This window comes from Macaca thibetana, chromosome 1, assembly GCF_024542745.1.
Source record: "Macaca thibetana thibetana isolate TM-01 chromosome 1, ASM2454274v1, whole genome shotgun sequence".
Classification (NCBI taxonomy): Eukaryota; Metazoa; Chordata; class Mammalia; order Primates; family Cercopithecidae; genus Macaca; species Macaca thibetana.
Genome location: NC_065578.1, coordinates 92291454 through 92305904, shown reverse-complemented (window position 1 = coordinate 92305904; position 14451 = coordinate 92291454). Strand labels below are relative to the sequence as shown.

At 37.4% G+C, this 14451-nt stretch overlaps 1 protein-coding gene and 1 pseudogene across 1 annotated transcript in view; one reads left to right on the top strand and one right to left on the bottom strand.

Annotated features, from left to right (window-relative positions):
* DIPK1A (divergent protein kinase domain 1A) overlaps positions 1 to 14451 on the top strand; it is a 120710-nt gene that overhangs the window by 31416 nt on the left and 74843 nt on the right. The gene's annotated exons all lie outside the window — the stretch shown is intronic.
* LOC126951297 (meiotic nuclear division protein 1 homolog) lies at positions 1961 to 13531 on the bottom strand (annotated as a pseudogene).

The following is a 14451-nucleotide window of genomic DNA, read 5'->3' as shown; positions in this document are numbered from 1 at the left end:
TTCCCTTTAAAAGTCTTAAGCTAACATCCAGATTAATCTTCTTTAAACATCAGACTGTTTATCTGTTGAGAAATCTTAAAACTTCTTCATTTAAGCCTCAATACTGTCAAGCATTTAAAGCTCTTTATGTGTTGTCCTTTCTTTTCCATCCAACTAAATTAATTCAGCAAATAGTGTTGCAGGCAGTGATATGTGAGGCACTGTGCAAAGGTAAAGATAAATCAAATCTAGCTTCTTGCAGATATATGTCAGCATTAATGTCAACACATCTGGGATTTTTTTTTTTTTTTTTTTTTTTTTTTTGCTTTTAGAGACTTGTTCTACTTCATTCCATTCCACTTAAATTATTCTTGCCCAAGTTATCAGTGATCTCCTTATTGTTAGATCAGGCAGTTTTCTTTTCCTTTTTTTAAGGGGTCTTGCTATATTGCCCAGGCTGGTCTCAAACTCCTGGCCTCCAGCAATCTTCCTGCCTTGGCCACCCAAAGCATTGAGATTACAGATGGGAGCCACACACCGGGCAGTTTTCAATATTAATTGTACTTTACTTTGTTATGGCAATTATATACTATTGATCATGCCTGCCTCCCTGATACTTTTTCCTTCTGTGGTTTTTAGATATAGAAACTATTCACCTTTTCAATTTCTTCTTAGAACTTTTCAAAGGGACAAAGTTTTAGTTGTGTTGATTTTTATTTTATGTTCTGTTTTATTAGTTTCTATCTTTATTATTTCTTTCCTTCTACTTCTTGGGTTTTGGGGGGGTTTGTTTGTTTTTCTGGTTTTTTTCTTCTTCTTGAGATGTATATTTAGCTCTTTCATATTTTTAAAAAATATACTTTAATTTTTAGAGCAATTTAAAATTTGTGACAAAATTAAGCAGAGCATTGTCATATACCCCTCTGCACCACACATGTACAGCCTCCCTGACTATCAACATCCCTCACCAGAGTGGTACATATGTTACAATTGACAAACCTACGTTGACACATCATTATCTCCAGAAGCCCATAGTTTACATTAGGGTTTACTCTTGATGTACATTCTTTGGGTTTTGACAAGTGTATAATGGCATGTATCCACCATTATATTATTATCAAACAGAGTAGTTTCACTGCCCTAAAAATCCTTGGTGCTCCACCTGTTCATCCCTCCAACCCCTAGCAACCACTGATGTTTTTACTGTTGCCTTTTCTGGAATATTATATAGTTGGAATTCCACAGTATGTATGTGGCCTTTTCAGATTGGCTTCTTTCACTTAGGAATACACTTAGGCCCAAGATTTTATTGCAAATATGTTATCAGTCCATCTGTTAACAAGTACTTTATTTGCCTGATGTATTTCTTCAACAACTTGCGGGTCACATTATTTGCATTTTTCAATCAGGTAGGGTATAACTGACAAATAATTTTCTAAAATCTTAGAATTACTACAAAAGGAATACACATTTAAGATTTCTCTATGTCTTTTCATGGCTTGATGGTTCATTTCTTTCTCTAAATTTTTACATTTTATACTTTAATAAAATGATAAACACTGTTATAGGTAAAAGACAATTCAGTACATTTAGTTGGATAATATTTTTTAAATTAAAAAAAATTTTTTTTTGAGACAGTCTCGCTCTGTCGCCTAGGCTGGAGTGCAATGGCACGATCTCAGCTCACTGCAACCTCTGCATCCCAGGTTTAAGTGATTATCCTGCCTCAGGCTCCCGAGTGGCTGGGACTACAGGAGTGTGCCACCACACCCGGCTAATTTTTATTTTTTATTTTTTGTATATTTAGTAGAGATGGGGTTTCACCATGTTAGCCAGTCTGGTCTCGATCTCCTGACCTTGTGATTCTCCTGCCTCAGCCTCCCAAAGTGCTGGGATTACAGGCGTGAGCCACTGTACCCGGCCTAGTTGGATAATATTTAAAAATTTGCATGTTTATGAGCTCATAGATTCTTTACCACCATGGTATATTTTAGTCAATGTACTCAAAGTCTTCTGGAATTCCAGAAGTTTTATCAATTTTATTTTCTTCAAACCCAAATTTTCTTTTGGCCCAAGATTTTATTGCAAATATGTTATCAGTCCATCTGTTAACAAGTAGTTTATTTGCCTGATGTATTTCTTCAACAACTTGCGGGTCACATTATTTGCATTTTTCAACTTCTGTCTTTAGCTGTTCCCTTTGATCCCAGAGTGAAGAATGCTCTTTGGCTAGCATGGTTCACTCCTTCATCTCATGTTGGCCAGTTTTAGTTTTTCTGATGCTTTTCTGTAAGTTTGCATGCTTTTGGATTCTCTGAAACAACTGAGATTTCAGAACCTCCAATTTACAGGTCCTTGCATGAAGAATTTTACTTGGAAAAGCCTGATAATAATGAGAAGTTCCAGTTCTCTCACCAACCATATCATTATCAACTAAACTTTGAAGGACTTTTTTTCTTTTACTAACACAGCAGTAATGCCTTTCTCTTTGGGAGCAGTCTTCTCCATGTCTTTTTTTTTTTTTTTTTTTTTTTTAAGAGATGGGTCTCGCTAGGTTGGCCAGGTTGATCTTCAACTCCTGGCCTCAAGCAGTCCTCCTGCATCAACCTCCCAAAAGTGCTGCTATTACAGGCGTGAGCCGCTGCACCTGGCCTTCTCCATCTCTTTTAATTGAAATACATCTTCTGTTTTAAAAAATGTTTCCATCATGCAGGCTGTCTTTTCTTCTGCACTCAGTCTCTTTTTTCTTTGATATGGTGTGGGCACCAGGCCTTCCAGTGGTGGGGTCTGCACATGGGATGAGGGGCCAGCTCATTTCTTTTTATTGCTAAATAATTGTCCATTGTCTGATGTGCCACAGCTTATGTATCATCCACCTACTGAAGGACATCTTGGTTACTTCCAGGTTTTGCCAATTCTATGAGAACTTTGTACTTTCTGTTCAGTTTTTCTGTAAACCAAAAAAAAATTGCTCTAAAGAATAAATCTATTAATTTTTTTTAAAAAAGAAAAAAGAATCTGTCTCTCCATTCATTCAACAAACATTTGTCAAATATCTAATGTGTGCCAAACGAAGAATGAAGTACTAGAAGTAATCAATTACGTAAGACATATTTCTTTCAAGGAGTGTAGTCTAGTGGGAAAAGTAATCCAGCAATTGGAGTGATATTTGTATTTCAGAAGTGTGTATAGAGTGTTACAGAACCCCAGGAAGGGACTGTCTTAGTCTTAGTTGATATAGGGGAGGGAGAGACAGAAAAGGCTTTTAAGAGCCAAGTTTAGTTGGAGACTTTTAGAATGAGTATCAGTTGACTAGATAAAAATTTGTGTGTGAGGGCATGGGCACCTTGGGGAGATAATATTCTATATAGAGTAAACAGTATCAGAAAAGGCATGGAAAGAAGAAATGGCATGGCATGATCAGAGAATTACAAAAAGTTCTTTCCTTCGCAAAAGAAAAGATTGCATTTGAGGGTATTCAGGTCATGAAACTAAGAGGGTAAATGATACCATGAAGGGCCCTCTGTGTTAAATGAATTAGAATTGGTTCTATATCCTGAAGGCTAAGGAAAGTTACTGATTTAGTTAATATGAGAAGATTCCTCTTTTTTTCTTCTTCGAATACATAGAAATGCTGGATAAAATATAAGCTCCCTTTCTCAGTTTTTTTTTTTTATTATTATTACTACCTGATTAAGTTTGAAAGCAGACAAAGGAAATCTCCAGATACCAGAAGTGACAAGGAAACTCAAACCCAGATATGAAAGAGAGCTAAAGCCAAAATGGCCAATGGGGAGTGGGAACCATACTTTTAAGTGCTATATGAGGTGAAGAGAAAAGACTTCAGGCTTGTGAGAGTCAGAGAATTGCAATTGACCTGTGTCCTTAAAATTGGGAGCCACAAAAGGCCGTGCTGCCCTTGAGGAAGAGTATTCCACAGCATCACTCCCCTGGCTTACAAAAGCAACAGGGACCTGTAAGTGGGGTTATAGGCCTTCAGGGAGTCAGAAACAAGGAATAGGGCCAGAGGGAGAAGATGACCAGTGACCCAAGCCTAAGCCAGTTGGCTCATAGCATTCTACTGGCCACAGTGCTTGGTTCAAGGGTTGTTATGTTTTCTAAAAATTTGTTTAGTTGGAGTGAAGCCCAGGACCACGTTTGATGGTTCGGCTCTTTCTTCCTTCTCTGGTTTTGAAGATGGAAGCATGTAGCTCTGAAAGCTGCTGGTTCCATCTTGTGACAACTTGGAAAGTCAGCCAGGATAAAGATGAACCTCTGAAAGGTGGATGAAGAATCCAAAAAATTCTCCCAGTGTGAGACATTGAATCAAAACAACACTGATTATTTCATCTGCTGGTGATGGCATAATAGATTACTCACACTAACCTCCCACAGATAAAGATTATTGAAATGTAGATTTAAAAATTACATATATACATTTATATATTTGCAACAGCTATTTAAAGGCACCGGAAAGGAAGTGAAAGAAAAGATAAACTCAATCTGAAAGGAAGGAACTTGCCCCTGAAGGTCCTCCCCAGTCTGTGCCTGGCTCCAGAGGCAGAAATCTTGGATAACAGGGCTCAGGACTAGTAGAGCAGCCAGAAACTTAGGCAAAAAATCTTGGAAGGGGAGGAGATGCAGAAAGATTAGTCACCAAACCTGCATTTAACATCTGCCCAACTCCTTCATATGTGTGGGGAGGCCCAGGAAATGCAATGAAAAAGCAGCACCTGGAAGCTAAAAGAACAGAGAAGAGGTTTCAACAGATGCTGATGGCAGGGGAGACAGAATTTGGAAATTGAGAGTTCCACCAAATTAACTGCCTGCTAGAACAAAGATCCATCTTCAGAGGAATGTAACAGAATCCAGAGTCATGACAACATATTATACATAATGTGTAAGAACCAATCCAAAAATCACTAGACATGTGAAGAAACAGGAAAATGTAACAACGTTCAAAAGAAAAGTAGTCAATAACAAAATATCTTCAAGATGACCAAGTGTTTGTATTCTAAGTCAAAGCTGTTAAAGCAGTCATTATAAATATGCTTAAGGACTATGAAAGAAAATATGTGTATAGTAATTGAACAAGTAGAAAACCTCAAACAGAAAGGGAAATTTTTTCTTTTTTCCTTTTTTTTTTTTTTCTTTGAGATGGAGTCTCACTCTGTTGCCCAGGCTAGAGTGCAGTGGTGTGGTTTCAGCTCACTGCAAGCTCTGCTTCCCAGGTTCGAGCTATTCTCCTGCCTCAGCCTCCTGAGTAGCTGGGATTAAAAGCATGCACCACCACACCTGGCTAATTTTTTTATTTTTAGTAGAGACAGGGTTTCACCGTGTTGGCCAGGCTGGTGCTGAATCCCTGACCTCAGGTGATCCACCCACCTTGGCCTCCCAAGAGACACTTTTTAAAAGTGAAAATTATAAAACACTAAAGTATAATAACTGAAATGAAAAATGGACCTTACAGCAGATTTGGGACATCAAAGAGTCAATTAACTTGAAGACATCAATAGAAAACACTCAAAGAGCAGAGAGAAAAAAGACTCATGAAAACTAGATAGAGCCTATGAGACCTCTAGGACACTAGCAAGCAGTCTAAGCATACATGTAAGTAGAGTTCCTAAAAGAGCAAAGAGAGAAAATGGGGCAAAAAATTTTGAGAAAATTTCACCAACAGTAAAATTTGGTGAAAAAATATCAACTTATAGATCCAGGAAGCTTAACAAACCCCAAGAAGAATAAGCACAAAGTTAACCACATCAGATACATTTTAATAAAACTGCTGAAATCTTGGCTGCAGTGAGAGAAGAACAACCCTTTACACACAGGGGAGCAATAATACATAATTACAACTGACTTCTCATTAGATACAGTGGAGGCCAAAAACAATGGCATTACATCATTAGATTTCTACAAGAAATAACGTGCCACTCTAGGATTTTTTTTTTTTTTTTTTTGAGTCAGGGTCTCACTCTGTCACCCAGACTGGCATGCAGTGGTGCAATCTTGGCTCACTGCAACCTCCATCTCCTGAATTCAAGCAATTGTCATGCCTCAGCCTTCCAAGTAACTGGGATTACAGGCATGCATCACCACACCCAGCTGATTTTTGTATTTTTAGTAGAGTCGGGGTTTTGCCATGCTGGGCAGCCTAGTCTCAAACCCCCGAGTTCAAGCTATCTGCCCACCTTGGCCTTACAAAGTGCTGGGATTACAGGCATGTGCTACCATACCCGGCCTCTAGAATTACATATCCAGAAAAACTAGTCTTCAGGAATGAAGGTTAACTAAAGATATTTTTCAGAGAAAAACAAGAATTCTTCACCAGCAGACCTGTAATATAAGAAATGGTAAAATAAGTTCTTCAGGCTGAAGAACTAATACTGGAAATAACACTGCAAACGACACTAACTGGTAACTCATATCTTCAGAAATGAATGAAGATCAATAGAAATGGCAAATCAGTGAATAAATATGAAAGACTATAGATTATTTTCTTAATTTCTTTAAAAGACATACTAATGGTTAAAAATTAAAGCACTGTTTTGTAGGGTTTATAACAGTAGCACAAAGGACTGGGATAAATAGAATTTTGCTGTTACAAGACATCTATATTTAGTGTTTATTGGTACAGCATTAACTGTAGATTGTATTAGTTATGGATGTATATTTTAATTTCTAAAGCAACCAGTAAAACAAAAGTACAAAGAGTTCAGCAAAGGACAATAGAGGCTCACAAAATACTAGTTTACATCCACTAGGATGACTATAATGAAAAAGATAGAACAATCACAAGTGTTCACAAGGATGTGGAGAAATAGGAACTCATACACTGCTAGTGAAAGTGTGCAATATTGCAGCTACTTTGTAAAATAGTTTAGTAGTTTTTTAACAAGTCAAATATAGAGTTACATAAGACCCAGCAGTTCTATTCCTAGATATATACCCAATGGAAATGAAAACCCACATCCACAGAAAAACATATACATGGATGTTAATAGCAGCCTTTTTTAAAATAGTAAAAAAGTGGAAACAATCCAAATGTCCATCAGTTGACGAATGGAAAAATAAAATGTAGTATATCTGTACAGTGGCATATTGTTCAGCAATAAAAAGAAATGAAGTACTGATTCATGTTGTAACATGGATGAATCTTGAAAAGTTATGTTAAGTGAAAAAAGCCAGTCACAGAAGACCACATATTGTATTATCATTTATATAAAACATCTAGAATAAGCAAATCTATAGAGAAAGAGAGTTGATTCGTAGTTGCTTTGGGCTGGGGGAATAAGGGGAAGGACAGCTAATGAGTACAGGGTTTCTTTGAAAGGGATGAAAATGATCTATAATTAGATTGTGGTGATGTTTTTACAACCCTATGAATATAGTTTTTAAAACATTGAATTGGGCCAGGCGCAGTGGCTCATGCCTGTAACCCCAGCACTTGGGGAGGCTGACGTGGGAGAATTGCTTGAGCCCAGGAGTTTGAGACCTTGAGACCAGCCTGGGCAACACAGTAAGATCTCATCTCTATTAAAAAAAAAAAAAAATTAACTGGGCATGGTGACATGCACCTGTAGTCCCAACTATTTGGGAAACTGAGATGGGAGGATCACTTGTGCACAGAAGATCAAGGCTGTGACCTTGTGGGGCTGTGATCGCTACTGCACTCCATCCTAGGTGACAAAACAAGACCCTGTCTCAAAACAACAACAACAACAAAACATTGACTTCTATACTTTAAATCGGTGAATTGTAATATGAGTTGTATTTCAATAAAGCTGTTTTTAAAAGACAATACTGAATTTTTTTTCAGTTCACCCCAAAAGAGGAACAGAGAAACAGCAAACAGATGAGACAAATAGAAAACACTAAAATGGCCAGTCCAGCCAAATCCAGCCAAATTAAATGTAAATCGACTTAACATTACAATTAAAAGATAGAGATTGTCAAGCTGGATAAAAGCATTACCCAACTATAAACTGTCTACAAGGCATGCACTTAACAAAAAGGTACAAAGCTTCAAAGTAAAAGGATGGAAAAGGATATACCATGTAAACATAAATAGAGTTAGAATAAATATTTTAATAATGGAAAAGATGGACTTCAAGGAGTACTACCAGAGATAAACAGGGACATTTTATAATTTTTAAAACTCAATATATCAGAAAGACATAATCCCAAATGCATATATGCCTAATTAGCTTCAAAATACATAAAGCATAAAACTGACAGATGGAAGAAAGGATTCAAGTCTACAGTCATACTTGGAGATTTTCATATCCCTTTTAGAGCAGTTAGTAGAACAACTAGGCCAAAAGTCTGTATAGATAGAGAAGATTTTAATAGCACTGTTAACCAGCTTGCCCCAGTTAATATTTATAGAACCTAATACCCAACAAATACAGAATAAACAGTCTTTTTAGGTACCATGGAACTTTTACCAAAATAGACCATATCCAGGGCCATGAAACAAGTACTTTACAAGTTTCAGAAGATTGAGATCTAACGGAGTATGTTTTCTGATTACAACTGAATTAAACTATAAGTCAGTAACAAAAAGATATTTGGAAAGTCTCCAAAGACTTAGAAATGAAACGGTATATTTCTGAAAATATTTTGAACTGAATGATAATAAAAAATGTGTTAGCATTTTGGGGATGCAGTTAAAGCATTGCTTACAGAGAAATTTATAGCTTTAATTGTTCATATTAGAAAGGAAGAAGTATTAAAATGTAATATTTAAGTTACCAGAAGCTGGAAAAAAATAAGCAAATTAAACCCAAGAAAGAAGAAAGTGAAGACAATAGCAGATGGCAGTTAATTAGAAAATAGACAATAGAAACAATAAATACAACCAAAATGGGTTTTTTCAAAAGATAAAAAAAATTGAAAACCCCTAGAAAAAGCTTATTATACCAATACTGATAATGAAGGAGGAGCATCATTATGTATCTGTAAACTTCAAAAAGATAATCAAATTCGAAAAACAACTTTATGCCAATAAATTTGATGCCTTCGATGAAACAAATTCCTGGAAAAATGTAACTTTCCAAAACTGATACAAAATTAAATTTAAAAACTGAATAGTCTTGGCTGGGCACGGTGGCTCACGCCTGTAATCCCAGCACTTTGGGAGGCCGAGGAGGGTGGATCACGAGGTCAGAAGTTCAAGACCAGCCAGGCCAACATGGTGAAACCCCGTCTCTACTAAAAATACAAAAATAAGCCAGGCATGGTGGTACACGCCTGTAATACCAGCTACTCGGGAGGCTGAGGCAGGAAAATTACTTGCATCTGGGAGGTGGAGGTTGCAGTGAGCTGAGATCGTGCCACTGCACTCCAGCCTGGGTGGCAGAGCGAGACTCTTGTCTCAAAAAAACCCCAAAAACCAAAACACAAACAAAAAACCCAAAAAACTGAATAGTCTTTTGTGTGTCAAAGAAATTCGCTTTGTGATAGAAAACATTCCTACCGAGAAAACTTCAGGCCCAGAGAGTATCACAAGTGAATTCTCAGATATTTATGAAAGAGACTGTAAAATCTAACAAACGGCTTCAGAAAATAAAGGAAGAAGAAATAACTTATCAACTAATTTTGTGAGGCTAGTGTAATTCACATACTAAAATCTAGTAAAGATATTATGAAAAGTTAAAAATCTCTTATGAACATACATAAAACTCTTTAACAAAATATTAACAAATTGAATCCAGCTATAAATAAAAGAATTAATAGAACATGATCAAATGGGTTTTATCCCAGGAATATAAGATTGGTTTTGTATTTGAAAATAAATAAATGTAATCCACCATATTAATGATAAGGAAAAGAAATGTGGCCATCTCAATACACACAGAAAAAGCATTTGACCAAAATCAGCATGGGGCTTAAATAAAATTCAGCAAACTGGAATTAGAAGATAGTTTCATCAGTCTGATAAAGGGCACCTACAACATGCCTTCAGCTAACATCATTCTTAATAATAAGCCCCTGAGGACTATGCCTTTAAAACCAGGAACAAGGCAAGGGCAGGGAGCCGAAGGCCCATGGGACATGACCAACTCAGCATTCCACTGGAGGCTATATGATCTAACAACAAACTATTTATCATGAATGCAGGATGTGAGCAAACTCACAACTGCTCCTGCCAACAGGTTTGCTGGAGGCAGTCATTCCCTGGCACTGAGGGTTATCTACTGTGACATCTAGAACCTGTTGTTCAAGGAATGCAGTCTTGCAAGCCTACTCTGGACCGAGCAGCTGACCCCTTCTTCCACCCCACTTCTCACTATCTCTTTTGCTTAATAAATATGAAGGGCTGTGTAAAGCTCAGGGCCCTTGTCCACTAGAGGCAAGGTGCCCCCCACCCCTTCTTCCAAATATACTCTTTTGTCTTTGTCTTTTATTCCCACATTTGCCCCCGCTTTGTTCAGTCTCCCTAGGACTGTGCGGGTTACACAGTGATGCCTCGAACAGCGACAGAATTGGGTGCTCCACAGGCAAGGATACCATTCCCAAAATTTCTACTCAACATTTTTCTGAATGTCCTTGCCAATGCAATAAGGCAAGGAGAAGTAAAAAAAATAAAGATTAAAAAGGAAGAAGTAAAAACGCCCTATTCTCAAACTATTTATATAGTATAATATCCTAAGGAATCAATTTTAAAAGTACTGTAAACAATAAGTAAACTTAACAAAGTCTTGAGATACAAGGGCAATAAAAAATTAATTGTATTTTTACTTAAATAAGATTTAAAAACCAGTTGTCTTTTAATAGCACCAAAATACTTAAGAATAAATTTAACAAACAGGCACACCTCTACACCGAAAAGTATAAAATACTGCTGAGAGAAATTTAAAAAGGTGTAAATAAATGGAGAAGTATGTTATTTGAGTCCCTAAATTCTGTTTCAGTTGAAGCCAATTAGAGATAGATTTTCCATCGACTTATAATGAAGAGTCTCAAGTAATATGCCGGAGATTATAGTTTTGTTTTTGTTTTGTTTTGTTTTGTTTCTAAATATTCCATCATTTCTGTGTAACACTAAGCCTGATGGTTGGATTTGAGTTTAGCAGACCTGCCCCAGATGGAAGCCTGTTAAGACATCGGGAATTAGATTAGAAGTTATGCTCATCAACTATGCAGCTGTAGATTAGAGCAGATTTCACTAGCACATATGTTGACAGAATGGGGCCAGTGGTGGTTCATATACCTGTTTGTTATCAAATACCAGGTCTAGATGTTTTTCTCATCCTCAAATGAGAGATCACATAACAATACGGGACTTATAAAACTTTCTGAACAAAGGGAACATCATTATGAAGATTTAGAGGAAGTGTAACTCTCTGAAAATTATTTATTATAGACATGTAAGAAATTTCAAAACTTTTCTAGCATCCTTAGTTGATTTAGGAAGATACAGCCTCTGTGGAACTGAAATATAAAAGTATAAGGAACAGGCTGAGTGAGGTGGCTCATGCTTGTAATCCCAGCACTTTGGGAGGCCAAGGCAGGCGCTAACAAGATCAGGAGTTCGAGACCAGCCTGGCCAATATGGTGAAATCCCATCTCTACTAAAAATACAAAAATTAGCCGGGTATGGTGATGGGCACCTGTAGTCCCAGCTACTCGGGAGGCAGGCAGGAGAATCGTTTGAACCCAGGAGGCAGAGGTTGCAGTGAGCCGAGATAGTGCCACTGCACTCCAGCCTAGGCGACAGAACGAGACTCCATCCCAAAAAAGCAAAAACAAACACACACACACACAAAGTATAAGGAACAAATAGGCTGAGATGAAAAGGGAACAATAAACATGGAAAGCTACAGGTAAACTGGACATGTAATAGCAGTGAAGATATAAACGGAAGAGAGTGAAAATGATTCACCCTGAGGTGTACTGAAGCAATGATGTGGAAAACACATTTGAGAAATATTCTCTAAATGCAGAGGAAAAAAAAGAAACGAGGTGAAAACTGTGAGGGAGATGGTAGCTATGGATGACAGACTTTTCTACATCACCAGTGCCAGAACTTGTGAGCCAAAGTTTTCAGGGGAAAAGGTTGTGACTGGAGAGTGTTGTACCGGCTGCATTTTGTTTCATTCTTGAAGGTTACAGACATTCATGTATGCCAGGTTTCAAAATATGCTGTGCACATAGCCTTCTTGGAGAACAAAAACAAATGAACGAAGTTTTAATTGACTGAAAGACAAATCAAAATGAACTTAAGAATAGGATTGATGTTACTAAACACCTTCAGACTTCCAGAGGACTGCCAGCAAGTACAGGGCTCTCCCGAGTTCTTAGAATCCTCAGCAAACCACATTGATTGAACTGAGTCCATGGATGAGGCTGCAGGAATGTGTGTCGTGTTGGCATCTGGATTGCACTTAAAAGCAAACAGTTCCCTCATGAGTTATTCTCCCCAGACAAAATTGTGTAGTTGGGCAAAATAATTCATCTGGTAAACCCTCTCCCTAAGGCATTATATACCACAAGATCCAGAAGTTCAATTAAATAAGATTATAGTACAATAATGCTTAAAAAACAAACAAACAAACAAACAAACAAAAAACTTCAAAAAAACTGAAAAGAAATATTTCAAATGTTAAAAAATTAAATGACTACTAAGTTGTCGTGATTTTTAAATCTTCTACTTTTGAAATGAGCATGTAGTTTTCAATAAAAAAAAAGCTATAGATAAAGGAAAATTGATTAAAATGCTGTTAACTAAGCAAAAGGGCATACAAAATAGTGAAACAAAAGCCAGAAACAATTAAGATTTTAATTAAACAGTTAAACTAGAGAACATAAATATTATATAAACAATAGTATTAGCTTAAACAATGTAAAAATGAACATTTAAAACACTAAACTTTTTAGATTTAAAATTCTTAAATTTTAAAAACAGACATTAAGTTCCTTGTGACTGCTCTACCAGGAAAAAAAAAAAAAACAGACAATAAATGTGAAGTCTTAATTTCTTTGTGCAGTAACCTCCAACCTGAGGCAAACAATTAGAGCACATTCTGATGGCCTTCAAGCTTCAGGGCTTTACGGGTAATTGTTCTTTGGTTGGAGAGCCAAGGGCTGAGGATAGAACTCCTGGTCCCTTTCCTTGTACCTTTTATAGATGACTTGCTTTCACTTCTTATTGACTACCCTGGTTTGATACTTGAAAACAGAGGCAGGATCAAACTTTTAGCCTTCACTTTGGATCCTGTTCTAACTGCCCAACTCTGAGGAGCTGGTCTTTCCCCAGACAGTACTTCCACTCCAGAGATGTCCTGCCCAAGAATGACTCCCGCTCAGCCAGGTTCCTCAGGTTCCATTGTCCTCCTGTCCTCAAAGGCACTTAGGATGTAGCAAACTGTCTTATTTTTTTACTCCCTACTAGCAAATTCTGCTTTCTAATTAGTAAGCCTATATATGCTACCTTATACTTTTGTCAATTTTTTTGAAACACATTGCATTTTCTATATACATCCTCTGGATTTGGTCTGATATGGTCATCTTTGTGTTCTCTCCTTTGGGCTCTCTTTTTCTGGGACATCGTTCACAATTTGTCCATCCTGAGTGTGTTTCCATAGCAATTGAAAACCAAAACACAATTGGTTTCTCAATACAGTTATAAACTCCTGAAATCAACAGTGTCTGAGGGCTGAAATCGTGTCTCATACTTTTCTTACGCAACCTAGAATAAAGCAGCTTGGTATTAAAAGAAAAATACTAAAGTGTCAGTAACAGCAGCAAGTAGCATTTCTTTGGCTCTGCATTACCCTCCTAACTGTGGAAACTGGCTTCCTCCAACCCCTTCCCCAACTAGTCCAGGGAGTCCCCAGGGATTGCTCAAGTTTGCCTTTGACTACAATTCTCTAGACTACTCTGTGGGTGGCCATTTCCCCCAGCCTATATTCCATGAATGTTTTTCTCTGAGATACCATGCCCCACACCCCTTTCCTTCCTCTTACACTCTGGCTTCTATGCAAAATCTACTGCCACCCCCATGCTCTGATACACAATGTTCTCTGAGACTCAGTTCTTTGGTTTGGTTCTTCAGCTGGTCTAGTTCAAGCGATGCATTGCCCTGCCTCTGCAATACCAACCCGTTCTCTTTACCGTAGCTTATGTGCTTGGATTCACTTTCCTTTAGAATGAATTTTTTCCTAGGAGGATGCTGGAGCCACAGAACAAGTGTTCCCTGCTTCATGGACTAACTCACTAACCAACCATATTAAAACATCTGTTAGTCTTCTAAGGTTGAGTGAAGAAACTATCTTCTCCAAGATGTCCTTTCAGAATTCCCTCTGTCTCTATCACCTCCAGCTAGATACATATCTCTTCTTTGTACCATGGTTACTCTGAATATGTCCTGGTATATTAGTCCCTTCTCATGCTGCTAATAAAGACATACTTGATACTGGGTAATTTATAAGGAAAGAGATTTAATTGACTCACAGTTCCACATGGTTG